The following is a 15,593-nucleotide window of genomic DNA, read 5'->3' as shown; positions in this document are numbered from 1 at the left end:
TGCAGAATGTCGGGAGATAAGTTTTAGCCATTGTTGTCAAAGAATGCGTGATTGAAGACCTAATGTGACTATGCAAGAGTCTGAAAAAAAGAAAAAATAAAGACCTTTTCGTTCAACCAGATGTTTACATTAAAACAGCCTTAGCGGTAGCAAATGGTTATGTCTGAATGAAATTATCTTTACCAAAATTTTTTGAAAAAAGTAACATAGGCCGTGGAAAGATTTCTATCGCGTTCACCTGCAGTGGCAATTGTGACAGCATGTCTTATCACAACAGATTTTTCTCCCGACTTGACGAATCCTTTCTTAGCAAAAATTTACTAGTACGTTGGAAAGTTTGCACATTTGTTTTGTTTGCAATCCACACGCCTTTACTTTCTAAATCATATTTGTCTAATTAGCACTTAAGATGCCCTAAACGTTCTGTGACATTTTGATAATTAAAAGTGCACGACCATGACTGGTAGCTTCAGTCAGTCACAGAGAAAGACTGGAATGTACAAATTTAAAAATCCTCTCTGGGGTGATGCCGTTTATGAGTTTAGAAAAGTTTATACTTGTTTTTTTTGTTCACCTTGTATTTTGATTAATATGATACAATCACTTTAACTATCTATACTACATATATGAAACTACTTTTGTGCTCCTTTTTTAAAAAGAATAATTTTCATACTTGGTAAGACCATAGTCTAGTGTGAAGATCATAATCTAGTATGAAGACACGTTCTTCCGTGTGTGTAAATTAAATGAATGAATGCAAATTGATTGCTTCCTAAATTAAAGCCTACTTCTTTCAAGCATACGCACTTGAAAACTAAACCGTTGTCTATAACTGATCAGGCATACAACTATATTTGATCCCTCATGTTATAAGACTTCATTTTTTAAAAAAAAATCGTTGCTAAATCAACTTTTTACCCATTTCATCTTTAAAAAATATTCACCGAGCTATTATGCAATATCTTTATCTTCCGCGTCACGCAATCATTAAGTGTTCGAACTCATTATTTTCAAAAGGAAAAAACCAAAAAACAAAAATGGAATTATGTTCTGCCTGATTAGAATTTCAGATTCATTTTAAATTCCGTAAAAAGTATGGTCCTTGAGAAAGGCACCATTTTAGAGAACAATGAACGAAATTCATATTGTAGACTAAGATCCGAAATTTCAACAAACGATTATTGCTACGTAAAAAGTCGATGAAAGAATAACAACAAGCTTTTTTTTTTTCATTAAGAGCGTTTCGAAATAAATTTCAGAAAACGTACTTCAACAAAAGAAGTTAAAAAGCGAAAAATGGATTTTTTTTTGGGTGAATTTACATAATAGATAGTGAAATTAGTTTGGGGTTTAAAGTTTTTTACGGTATAACTTTGGGTTTTTACTGACAAACAGTTCTTTAAGCCAAATACTAAGTACTGCAGTACACCAATCACTTTTAAAAAGCATTCTTTTGATTGCTTTATTACTAAAAGTTTAGAGCAGTTTAAATTAAAGTTATAGCTTTTAATAATAAATTTGTATTCATAACTTACTCGTTCTCATCTTTTCTCTCAATATTTTTAATACTCCTGTAAAACGATGCTAAAGCCAGATGAAATCATATTTGTTAGTTAATTAAAACAACTTTTTTACCGTTTAAGTAATTAATTTTCTTAAATTGCTAAGAAGGAAATATATTATTTTTATTGCTCGTATCCACTTTAGTACATTTGGCACAAACAAGTTCGAGTTTTTAGTATGTTAAAAATAAAATATTGCAATGCAATTTATCTCTGCACATGTTGTAACGATAACAGTCATTTTTATTCTTTCATAACTATAAACATGATATTGCTGCCAATTAACGTGTATTCCAATAATGGTAAAATAAAAAGCTTGACTGCGTACCGGGGTGTAAAGGCTGTGAGTAAAATTTTCTTCTGCGATTTTACGCTGATTCACTGACATCATATTCAATGTGGTAGGAAAAGGAAACTTGTATGTCATCAACCAAAGTGAGTTAAAAAAAATATTTTTCTTTGATCATTTTATTGAACAATTTTAGAGATAAATCTTTAATGTGGACTTCCTTTCTAAAACAACAAATTAATTTGATCCTAGATGTTTTTCACACTTTATCCATTAACCTGTTTGCCGCTATGGTTTTGATGTATTGACTTCCGATGGGCTGAGGCTTAAAAATTTCCATTTCTCAAAATATAACTAAGAAAGCCAGTTTTTTGCAGCCAATAACAGTTATTGGCGTTGTACTAACCTAAGATTTTTTTCATTTTTTAAACATAAATGAGCTCGTTTAACGGCATTCGTCTTTTTACAAGAAGCAGTCCATACAACACTTAGCTATTGTACACTATTTTTTCCAATTAATTCAGAAGTACATTTTCATTTAAGAAAATTTCAGGCGGAGATTCCTTTTTAAGTTTTACAAGCACATGTATCTTTCGTTATGAAGAGACTGACCACTGATAAACTGTCTGTACATACACAATGTATATGTCTCGAGATTTAGTTATGTCGTCTTATATATAAACCGGTATACTTTTCGAAATCCTTTCACTCGGTTTTGCCTTTATGCATTTGCTTTGGGATTTTGTAATTTAGGTTACCATGCCAGATCTGCAGTTAAACATTTCAATCAAATTCCAGCATGGCTCTTTTTCTTTCTAATCACTTTTTCCTGTGCAGTTCTGCCCTTTTTTATGCTTTTATAATCTTAACCTCAATGTCATAGTTCAATTGTTAAAGAATACAGTGAAATCCCGTTGCAAGGAATTTCGTGGATCTCTTAAATTTTGTTCGTTGTAGCAGGAATTTCGTTATAATGAAGTTGAAATAATGTGATTGAGACTGACTTTTTTTTCGTTGAAGCTGATACTTCGTTGAATTGGTAATTGTTGTAACGGGATTTCAATGAAGTTTCAAACAGTAATTAATTGGGAACTGAAGATAAAATTTTTGTCCAGAATGTAGCTCAACGCAAATCTGACTTCCCTATTAAGAGGAAAAATTGCTGCTACTCCCCCCCCCCCTGTTAAAAGAAATTACCCATTTAATCACTAGCTTTGAGAGAAAGTTTAAGTAAGCAATCTCTCATCAAAAACAACCTTGTTGTAAAAATTTCCCCGCCAAGAAAACCTTTAACTTTTCCGCACAAAAAAGAAAACCTGTATCCTAAACCCAAAAACCCTCAGCCATAAAAAGTTATGATATCTAGTTTGCCCGCCAAGTATCTGCCGAACTATCATCCTCCCTCTTCTCCTTTTTCATCAGAGATACTTCCATTAGAACCTCCTCCCACGTTCAACTCCTCAGAAATATGGATAGATCTTTTAAATTGTTTATCTTGTTTGGCGAGAAGCTTTTTGCTCACCAAGCAACCACTTCCCTTCGAAAAGCTTCCCGCCAAACAAGATAAACAATTTAAAAGATCTATCCATATTTCTGAGGAGTTGAACGTGGGAGGAGGTTCTAATGGAAGTATCTGTGATGAAAAAGGAGAAGAGGGAGGATGATAGTTCGGCAGATACTTGGCGGGCAAACTAGATATCATAACTTTTTATGGCTGAGGGTTTTTGGGTTTAGGATACAGGTTTTCTTTTTTGTGCGGAAAAGTTAAAGGTTTTCTTGGCGGGGAAATTTTTACAACAAGGTTGTTTTTGATGAGATATCACATCTTTTTGCATTGATATTATTACTTTGTCTGTATTTTTAGAATTGAGAACTTCAAGTAAGAAAATTTTCAATTGAAACAACGCTGTTTTGTGTTTTTAAGGAACAATAATGGCTAGCCTAATTTTACGTCAAGTTATTTTCTGAATATTAAGATTCTATGTTCGTTTTGCGAGAATTGAGCGGTTTAAATTTTATTGCAATCCTTGTATCCTCTCTGTTGCAAAGAAAACTTCTTGGATAATAAAATACTATATTTTAAATCATATTGTTTTCGAGTATTTTACATTTTCGCAATAAATTCTATTACAATTTCTTTATTTGACAGATTATTCAACATTTTCATGAAGGTTTCTTTAAATGTTTTACAGCTTGAGGGCTATTTTAATCTAGCTTTTCACTTTTTGTTTAATTACATTTTTTCTTAAATCGTGGATTATTTTACGTTTTATGGGATAATTTTAATTGTTTGGTGATTTATCTTTTTCTTGATAGAAGTCTTTGTCTTGTTTAATTCCTAGTTTTGTTTAAAAGTTCATTTAAAAAACGAAATAACGCATGTTATCCTCAAGCAAAAAAAAAAAACACTAAGCCATTAAATATTTTAAATTTGAATGAGTCAGAAGATCGATACAACTTTACTCGATGTCAAATCGCGGATATCCCAAATTTGCCATAGCGAATGCGCATGTTGCGCGCGGACTAAGCTCATTAAAGTTGTTGCTTAAATTAATTGCAAAAATTTTTTCAGCTAACAAATTACTGCAAAGCACAGATATCCACACACGTATTTCCTATATTTTCAATTCATTATGTGTTGTTTGTGAAAAAGTGCTATTTTTCGCTTTCAATTAAAAAGTTATATGTGTGTATATGCGTACAGTTTCATATAATTTGTCACGTAAAATATTGTAATGGTTTAACCCCAGTTTCGCGCCGACATTTAAAATTTCTTCCCTCCATCTAATATATCTAAACTAAAAAACGGGGAAGGAAATTTCGTATCAGCAAAATTTTTTGGGGGGGGGGGGGGGAGAGGACAGCATTCTAATCTCATTCATTAATTTGTTTCTCTGCTTAAGTATAAACAAACAACATAGCTCATTGGGCATTCTGTTTTCAGATTCTAAGTCTGCGCGCATGCGCAGTCGCTGTGGCAAAATTGTGATATCCGCGATTTAACGTCTAGTTGCAACTGTTGGATAAGTTTTAGTTTTGATTGAATTTCATTTCCTAAGACCAACTTTGGAATAACTGTTAGATCTGTTCTAACCTTGCAATTGCAGTCCGAGATAAACAAACCCTATGAGCTGAGAGTAAGTACATAAGAATTTAGGGAAAATGAGTGATTTTCAAACTTCAATTACTCCGGCCCATGATGTCCCTGGGGGTTGAATTTTTGTATATGTACTCAATGGCCCCCCAAGAATATGTATACAAAAAATCATTACCGTAGCCCCCTGGGGAGCTGTGATAGATCCCCGGGGAGGTACAATTTGGGGGGTAAAAACGAGGGGGGAAAGGGAGGGGGGTCAAATGGCACAAAAGGCACATCAGTAGGGCACAAGGAATGTGTGTGTGAAATTTCAGCTTGATTCCTTTTTTCGTCTGGGCTGTAGCCCTGTCAAAGAAAGCGAAAACTTTTTTGAACAGCGATTTTATAACTTTAATACCTCCTCCCCCTGATGTTCCAGGGGATTGTATTTTGTTTTACGGCGTCAGGGGCCACTAGAGATTGAGTGTACGAAAAATCAACTCCGGGGGGTCTTCATGGGGCTGAGATACAGAGGGGTGAAAAACCCCCCAAAACCCCAATTCGTTCTGTCGTGTAATCTTGTTCTTGGTCGTTTTTATTTTCTTTCGTCTTTGGCGGTGGATTTGCTTCTGTTGGCCGCTGACGTTTGGTTTCCTTGGCGGGGCGGGACGCTCCCGCGTCCCGTGATTATATCTAATGATACAGTCAAAAATCGTAAGAGGGATTAAATTGAATATTGCGAACTTGAGAGATAATAATGCGACTTCCTTATTGAAATCTATAAAAACAAAGGAGATAATGACACTCAATCTGATTTTTCAGCCATCTGTAGTAGTAACAACGATAAGGAAGCCATTTTATCCAACAATAATTTTTACATCTACTTATATTTTATGCATATAGTTGAACTTTTCCCTAAGTGGACATTTTCATCTAAAATATCTATTACTAATATCTCAAATGCTGTAATTTAAAATACATTAGTAGCATAGTACTTAAATATAAATTTCGCTGCTCTTTGCTAAGTAATGTTTCCTCTTAAAGATATATGTGATTTAACTGTTAATCATTCATTTTATGAGCTTACATATTATGTGATTAATACTTTTTTCTCTATTTCAAATCATTTAGTGCAAAGCATTATCAGTTGATTATGTAAATCTAAGTAACATTTCTTCTCGAACATAAATATGTGGTTAAACTGTTGATTATTGATTTCATAAACATATATATTATATGAGTAATACTTTTTTCTCCGATTCAAACCAAATAATTTAATACAAAGAATTAATCAGTTGATTCCATTCATTAAAATTCCATATCAAATTATCTTTCACATTTTCTTCTGTATGTATCCTGAATCCTCCTTTCATCTCTAGTATAATGGAAAGTAGTCCATCGAAGGGAATAATTAGATCTTGAAAACCCAGAACAAAAGGTCTGGAAGAGAACCCTTTAATGATGGGTGCTAATTTGTGGCACCGAAATTAGCAACAATCTTTGTAAGACAATGAAGATCTATACTTAGAGACTATTGTATGTAGATAAGTTTAGGAAATAATTTACGAAGCTGTAAGTACATGTTCTTAAAGCTTCCATGAGGATAAAAGTTTTACTTCATTTGGAAATTCAGTGAAAAGTTTGTTTTTTTTTTACCATTAGTTGAACGAAAACTCACAATTCTATTTAATAAATTGGTGTATAAGCTGATTAAATGAATTTTTGCAGAATTTTGAGTAGATTGCTGATTAATTGTTTGTTATTTGCATGTAAAGAAATTAACAAATAAACAAACAGTCAATGTAAAGGAGTTAGTTAAAAAAATTTCATTGTTTTAACAACATTAATGATTATTTTTGAAAGAATTCAATGATTGTAAAGTGCATTAGACGTTTTATAAAAATAAAACAAATTGTTGATTTCCGACCATTTTCAAGAAAAAAAAAAAAAAAGATTTTCCTCACTTTCCTCCCCTTGACCTTAATCCAAAAACTTTTTGCAACTTTTACCGATTCTACTTAGATGATAATTTTTGAAAAAGTAAAAAAATCAATAACTTATTTTATCTTATATCATAGGCAATAAACAGAAAACTTTAGGGATTCAAATACTTTTTGGTTGACAAAAGATAAAATTTAAGTTGTATACTTTTACATTTTCTGTTAGTATAATGAAAGACAGCAAAACAACATTTTCTCATCTAAACAAAACTTTCAGTGTTCCGTATATATTTCGTACCATAAGAAATAAAATATTTATATCTTTTAATGCCATCTTAATGTTTGTTTCAATTGTTTCATAAAACTTGATCTTTTAAACTAACTGTTGAAAAATATATTGTTAATAAAATATCACTTTAAGAATTGATGTATTTTGATCGATATAATAATCTTTGGTTATATATACAGTGAAACGCCAATTTTATGTATCTCGAATCTACGTTTTTCCCGCATTTCACGTTTTTTTTCCGCCAAGGCTCAGTTTCTTCGTACACTAGTAATGTTAATTTAACCCGAATAAAAAGTTTGTTATTGACGAATTTCCCGCATGTTTCGTTTTCCCTGGAGAGTAGATAAAAGAAAATAATGTTCTAAAATAAGCATTATACCCTTTGTGCATTTTAAAGCTAATTCATGTTGTTGAAATGTAATTAAGGTTAACGGAAATGCTACTGTTCCATCTGTAGCCGATCTAATGGACTTTTAATCCACCAATGAAGATGAAAAAGAACAATCGGAAAGACTTCTGTCCTTTGTATCAATATTGCATTAAAGAGCCTACACATACCGAAAGACTATTTTATTTCTCGTAAAGACCAGAAAAAAACTTGCAAGGTATTTCCATCCTTTAAGGTGCTGCATTTACTTTAAACTCAATGGTTAAAAAAACAATTCACTTTTACGGACTATTTTCAACCTAAATGCCCGGATTCACAATTAAATGCGTCGAAATAATCTAAAGTGGTATGTACAATAATGTTCTTTTCGTAAAATATCGGTATTACACCTTTTAAAAAGTCCACTTCACTACCTTTAGTTTTTTCTATTTGATTTTTGCTTTCTATATTTCTCTCGTATTTTACGTTTTTTCAATCCAGTGCTTTGAAAAACGTAGAATCAGGGTTGCATTGTATATCTAGGTTTAGTAAAAAACGTTAACCTTTTTACCGTTTCAGACGTGGCATCCGGTATACCGGACATGAACTTTAAACAGCTGCTAATTATCTATTAATTGAAAAAAATTACTCGATATTTTTTTTGGTAGTTGACTCTTTACAGTCTGCTTATTATAATCTGTACAAGAATTTTTCATTTTGGGATTGACAACATAAAGAAATAAGGGTTGAGAGAATGGGACTGACTCATTTTCCAAACCACGGATTCTCGTCGTAAAAGTGAGGTTTTTTTTCTGATTTTTGAAAAAATCTATAATTTTCTATTAATCATTTCAGATGCATATTATGTTTTATTTTTGTTGTGATAATATTTTACAAAGAAATTTGTTTGATGTTTCATCGTTTTATTATCTGAAATATGTATTTCAATAACATACGTCCGGATTATTGGACGTGTCATAACTTTTTTAATTTCTCACCAATAAACTTGAAATTTTGTCCATAAGATACTAATTACCATAGTACACTGTCTACCAAATAGAAATACTTTTGGTTAAGTATTTCAAAATTCCGTCTGAAAGGGTTAGAAATGAATGAGATAAAGAGTATTTTATTGAAAAAATATTTTCTTTCGTTTGATATTATTACTATGATGTTTCTAACTGCTTAGAGCAATTATTTTACTTCCCACAGTAAAATAACTAACAGCCTTCGTAAATGTTGCCCCATATGCTTTGGCCCTACAATATGGACTGACTTCATTAGTAAATACTGTAATTTTGGAAGTATTCGTATTTACGTCTAATTTAATAATGATGTGCTGTCAAAAATCAGCTCTTCAATCGTTTGAAGCTTGAAAATTGAATATTTTATCTCCTTCATTTACGGATCGCATCGATTCTTTAATCTCCATAATTTGAAAAGTGCGTACCATATCCAGGTTTACTGATTACTCATTTTGTAATTGAGATCTGAACAATTGCTGCTTTTTTTACATATCGTTAAATCGAGTTTGCTTTCGCAGCATTTCCATTAGTGATGAAATATTTTCTATTCACACAGTAGTGTCATTCCACTAATATCACTTTGCAATTGTCATCAAAAGGAACTATTTCCTTTGATATTCCTATTTCATGCTTGATCATCACAGTAATACATTAATCAATAATGACAGAGAAAAGATTCTCTTTACTGAATTTCTGAATCAGTAAAGAGCCTAAATGTGTAAAGAGCCTTATAACCAGTCACTTAACTAAAAAATGCCCTAGTTTGCAGTTAGTAGATTTATTCGTTGATTCTACTTTTTGATCGATACGTACGTCATTATCTATGTAGAGAGTTGCTTTGAATTCATAAAATTTGCAAAGCGTTGAATTCTAGGAAAATAGAATGAAACGGAGTGTTTAAAATGCAGCAAAACATGACAAAAAATAGTTTTGAGTTTCTTCTGGAGCTGCAGACAGATTATTTTAAGTTAATAATAAATGACAAAAAGTGCAAAAAAGACTTACGCATTTCAAGGAAATGATGTAAAATGATGAATTAATAAAAATACGTGTATTATACATTTCGATAGATTTTGAAGATTACAAATTTAATCATTCACATTAATTTACTTGAAAAATTATTAATAACACTAGTGTACTGCTAAATTTCGTTTAGAAGAAAACTACAGAAAAGGATTTGAAGATTCATTTCCGTCAGCAAATACCCTGGTGTATTATTTTCTGTTATAAACAATGGATTTTTTTTGTGGAAACTGTGGACGGGGGACACCCGACTTTTTCTGCCAACTTTAAGTTTGTTAGTACTGTACTCTTGTATTGTATTCTAAAATTAAGCAACTGCTTTGCATTTCTTAGAAATTTCAGGTTCTGTGAAACATTCGGAATTGAAGAAAAACTTCAAATATAGAATTGGCATACTGATTTTTTAAAAATAATATCAGTTTTAATGGGCTTTCTTATGAATAACCTTGTACTATGATTTGTATTCCCTGCTCTTCACCATCCTGCGCCCTAAGTAACCTGGTGGAAAATTCCTTCCCTTAAGTAAAAGTGGAACAGAGAAAATTTACTAAAGTAGAAATATTAAAAATTTAAGAACGATGGAAAACGACGTTTAACCAAATGATAGGGTCGCGTAAACGAAACACCTTATCATTACAGTGGTTACAAATGAACTGTGAACGTAATAGAAAGACATATAAATGTAAACGACAAACATATGAGAAACGTATAAATGGTGCTTTACTGTACACAATTAAAAGTAGTTTCAAGTTTAAATCAATCGAAGAACACCGTAAACAACTCTTGATTTATGGAAGCATTTTTCTTAGAAGCAACACACGTTCCTGTTTGCTTGACACACTTAACTGAAGCAACGTAGCATATATTTGCTCAAGTTGCTTGCTTGAACAAAATTATCGACACACTCTCACGTTTGCGTTCAAGCACTATTGTATAAGCATTGGTATGATTGTCATGCGTGACACCCGGGGCGGTAATTTGTGCTGTAACCCCCCCTACATACGCAAAAAAAAAGTTTTATTATTATATGTAAATATGAAAGCATGAAATTCTTACAATTTTCAGAAACAACTATATTTGTCTAATGACGAAATTTTAAGAAGACTAATATGCAAAATGCAAAAACTATGAATACTTTTTATATAACTTGCTCTAGACGTAAATATGCAAGCCGTCGAGAGGTCAAAAAAGTAAGAGGGAGTATGAATTTGATGGTCCTTTAATAATGATTTCAAACATATCTCAAATACTGGGAAAGATAATGGGGTTAAGTTTTTTGGCATAAGAGGAAGTTATTACAAGGTTAAATATTGACAATATGAACTTAATCCTGAGTATAGGTGCGGGTTAGGAAAGAGAGGGGGCGCGGGTTTTCCCCTCGAAAAATTTCAAATTTGTAGTCTTAAAAATGTATTTAGCTTCATATTTTTCAAAAACTTGCGATTCCACTTGGGTGACACTCCCCAGATGGTTGACACCAGGTACGGACCGCCCCCTCTCCCCCCACTCCGTCACTGGTATAAGTACGCTTGAGTTTAAGTAGATACCTTAACAGTTAATCTCTGTTATCTACAAGATAATGCAAGGTTTGCTATTGAAAACGCAAAAATTATAGAATCGAAACGCTGAAGTTTAAAAAAAGTTCTCAAGATAAATAACCGCATCAAATAGAAAAACATATTCCTGAATAAATTTTCGTCGAACAGATTTCTTACGAAATTCATACAAATCATTAAAACAAAAGTTTTCTAAAAATTCGTTCTGGTAAAGACATATCTTTACAGTTGCAGTGAATTTAAAAACCATTAACGGGATTGACATTTTTTGAAATTGATTTCTGTTCGGAGTATATTTTGAAATATACATAATTTTTTCCACTGAGGTGTCAGCGAGCAAGTTCAATAAATGCTAGCAGAAACATCGTATTTATCATGTGCTGTCAAGAAAAGCGAATAGTGTTTAGGTTGGTAAAAATAGATATGAGAACATAATCTATTTTATTCAAAGAATGCATTAAGGTTGATTTATGATTCTATTAATATGCGAGGTAGCACGGTCAAGAGATGAGAAAAAAAGCAGTCAGTATCATCTAAACTGTATCGGAATTTTAAATCTATGAAAGATTTTTCATAAGTATTTTGTAAGGTTTTGTATTTTGTATATTTTATTTAATTTTTTGGTCAAAAATTCTTATACGTTCACGCACTCACACACGTACACGGTGCAACCCAAAAGTAATGAGCCTTACATTATACTGGCGCATACATACCCTGCAGCTCGCTCCGCTTGACAGCGACGGTGGTGGGGGTTATTGGCTTTACCGCGCAAAACATGTCAGTTGCCTCCCAGGTTTCGGAGCGGTACCATCAGCTTTAACAGTAACCCCTATACGGTGGTACGTGACACGGCTATATGGAAAGTTCGCCAGAGCAACTCAAAGAGATCAAATTTTGCTTCCAGTTTCCTTCCCAAACGTTCGAAATGCTTCAAAGGCGTTTGGGACTGAGTGTCTGTCTTCTTCGCAAGTAAAAAAGTCGCACGAGGCCTTTCGTAAGTCCGGGAAGTGGTGACTGACGAACCCCAGTCTGGATGCACGTCCTCGACTCGTACTGATGTAAATGTGCAACGAGTGTGTGAATTTTTGAACACGGACTGGTGTTTGAGTTTCTACCAAGTAGCAAAAGCCTTGGACTTATCGGAAACAACGGTGCAATGCATTGTTACGGAGAAGTTGCACATGCGGAAAGTCTGCGCAAAACTTGTGCCGAGAGTTCTGACTAAAGAAAGTCCGAGTCAACGCTTCCGTGTTGCTTTAGCCTTCCTGCAGTCCGGGTTGCATATAAGCTACCTTTATTCCTGTTCGGTCATAGGAAAATTTCAAGCCCTCTCATTGGCTTATTCAAGTGTCAATCAAAGCTTCAAAGCTGTGACGTTCTGCAATGTTGCTAGTCCTCTCTCCCGCAGTGTTTCATGTTTGTAATCTGCTAAATACGAATAAGCATTTGCAAATAAGATCTTTAATTGAATGTTGCTGACAAAAGCAGCATTATTATTTTCAATCAATTTCATCCTTTGCAAAACAAATGACAGCTTTTATTGAGAAGCTATGCTTCGAAATAAAAATAGGTGGTGCCATCTTTAAGCAAAAAATGTATGTTTTACGACATCGTTTTAATTTAAATTGAGGTTATTTTTAAAATAATTCTCACGGTAAATTATTTTGTTGATGGAAAATCGAATTCCGCAATTTTTCATATTCTTAATGATTTTTAATGCAATTTAAACAGCTCTTCTTAAAGAAATGATTACCATTTAAGTTAATAATAAATACTTCTAGTGAATAATTTAATACATAGTAATTTCTAATATGATTTGCTCTTGTGCCAGTAAATAAATTGTTTATCGTATAACTTGTCTTTCTCGTTGCTATATCTGTTGTTTCATATTGTATCTGGCTGATATATTATGTACATCTGTTTTACAATAATTACTTTATTTTTATGTGATTTCAATATGAATAAATTATCATTAGTTCACTGTTGGTTTTCAAGTACATGTGACTGGACTTGAAAACCATAGTATTATTAAAGTAATAATTCTTCCACATCATATAAAAAGAAATTACATTTTCATAAAACAGTTGCAAAACGATTCAGAACTAAAGAAGTTTTGTAACACACACACACACACACACACAAGCACTTTTATTGATAAAATATGTACATCACGGAAAATAATGCAAATTATGAAAGTGTGCTCACCCCTAATTTTCAACTTCTCAAGCTCTACGAGAAACACAGAGTTGTAAAGCAGCTTGTTTCAAAGACAACTTAAGTTTCGACACTTTTCAAAAAAAAAAAAGAAATATTTTCACAAGATTTTAAATTCAATTTTTTTTAATACTTTAAAAGATTTTCAATCAATGTACGATATTTCATGTATTTGAATGATTACATTCAAATGGTTTCAGAACTATTCATAAAACCACGAAGGTCGTATCAGCAGTAGAGCAAACAAAAAAAAAGGAAAACTTTTTTGCTAATTTTGCTGAAAATATTTAGCAGCTACTGATCTCTTCATGGGCACAGTCTAAAATATTTAGTTGTATTTATTTTAATACATTAAAAATCATATATTGATTTCAAAATTGTTTCAAAAATGGTTGAGTTTTCAAGTTTTAGAATTTTGTGAAACTTTTTTTTTCCCCAAATGTTTTTAAGTTAAATAGTAACTGAAACTGCATGAAATTCTCTTGAATGGCCTTATCAACTGTGCGTGATAATTTTTTTTCAAAATAATAACTGAATTTAAGGTGTCAAAGGGTGCGATTTCTGAAAGTTTGACTTGAAAGTGATTTGACTTGAAATAACATATGTATAATTTTACATTAAGAAACATTGTTTTTTAATGTTATTTTCAATTATTTCATTCAAGGGTTTAAATTACCTATTCCTTTTTACATAACTTTCAGTATTATGAAGAATATTAAAAGATAAAGAATTCGCTGATTAATTAAAAAAAAATTACATTAAGAATTAGTTGACAAATGAGCTTAATTAAACTCCAATAGTACCTTCTTTAAAAGCGTCATTTTTTTTGCTTAAAGATAATGCTATTTATTCGTTTTAATTATGTATTTTACATGTTTTTTTTTTTTTTTAAGCAGAGCAATATTTTATTTTATGAGTTATGAAATTAATATGAGAAAAGAAGGATATGTTCGCTAGACTCGCTCAATATTCAATTGGAAGTCTCATTCTCGGATGCTAACTCATATTCAATAGAAATTAGCTAGAAATAAACTGGCACAAGAGAAAATTATATTACAAATTACTATGTATTAAATTATTCACTGGAAGTATTTATTATTAACTTAAATGGTAATCATTTCTTTAAGAAGAGCTGTTTAAATTGCATTAACTATCATTTAGAATATGAAAAATTGCGGAATTCGCTTTTCCATCAACAAAAAAATTTACCGTGAGAATTATTTTAAAAATAACCTCAATTTAAATTAAAACGAATTCGTAAAACATACATTTTTTTGCTTAAAGATGGCGCCCACCTATTTTTATTTCGAAGCATATCTTCTCAATAAAAGCTTTCATTTGTTTTGCAAAGGATGAAATTGATTGGGAATAATAATGCTGCTTTTGTCAGCAACATTCAATTAAAGATCTCATTTGCAAATGCTTTTTCGTATTTAGCAAATTACAAACATGAAACACTGCGAGAGAGGACTAGCAACATTGCAGTACGTCACAGCTTTGAAGCTTTGATTGACACTCGAATAAGCCAATGAGAAGGCCTGAAATTTTCCTATGACCGAACAGGAGTAAAGGTAGCTTATATGCATCCGGGCTTATGGTCTCTTGACTACTTCTTATTTCCCTATTAAAATTAGCGCTGAAAAGGAAACATTTCGACTCCACCGAGGACATCCAAGCACATGTCAAGGCAGCCCTTGCAGATATTTCAAAACACGACTTCAGGGATGCCTTTGAGTCATGAAAAAGCCGCGTACAGAAGTATATTGTTGCAGAAGGTGCCTGTTTTTAAGACTATTAGGCAGTTGTACCGATCAGCTCAATAAATCAGTCTTTTTAAACGAAGGCTCATTACTTTCCTGATCGCACCATGTATATGTAAGTGTGTGTGTTCGCTTGCGCTTGTGTAATGATGAGGTAAATTAAAAAATCAAGTAAAAGTAATTTTATGAGTGAATTAATATTTTAACGAATATCGTTTAATTTCCTTTAATTCTTCTTGGCATTATATCTTTGAGATTTGTTTCCTACTTTTTGTGAGCTTGGAACCTTTTGATATTTTTAACGCACTTAATGATCCTTAAAAAAATTAGTTATTGAAATAATTAACAGTACAGCTTCTGTAATGCAAATGTCAGAAAAACAGTTTTCAATCAACGTAGTTCCCAAGATTTTAAAGCGATGAAAATCAATTATTATTGTCTTCCTGATAGCAAAAAATCTAAAACCAGTTTCATCAAATAAAAACATGAACT

This window comes from Uloborus diversus, chromosome 3 (genome assembly GCF_026930045.1).
Source record: "Uloborus diversus isolate 005 chromosome 3, Udiv.v.3.1, whole genome shotgun sequence".
NCBI lineage: Eukaryota > Metazoa > Arthropoda > Arachnida > Araneae > Uloboridae > Uloborus > Uloborus diversus.
The sequence above is the reverse complement of the archived record's forward strand: the minus strand, read 5'-3'. Positions refer to the sequence as shown.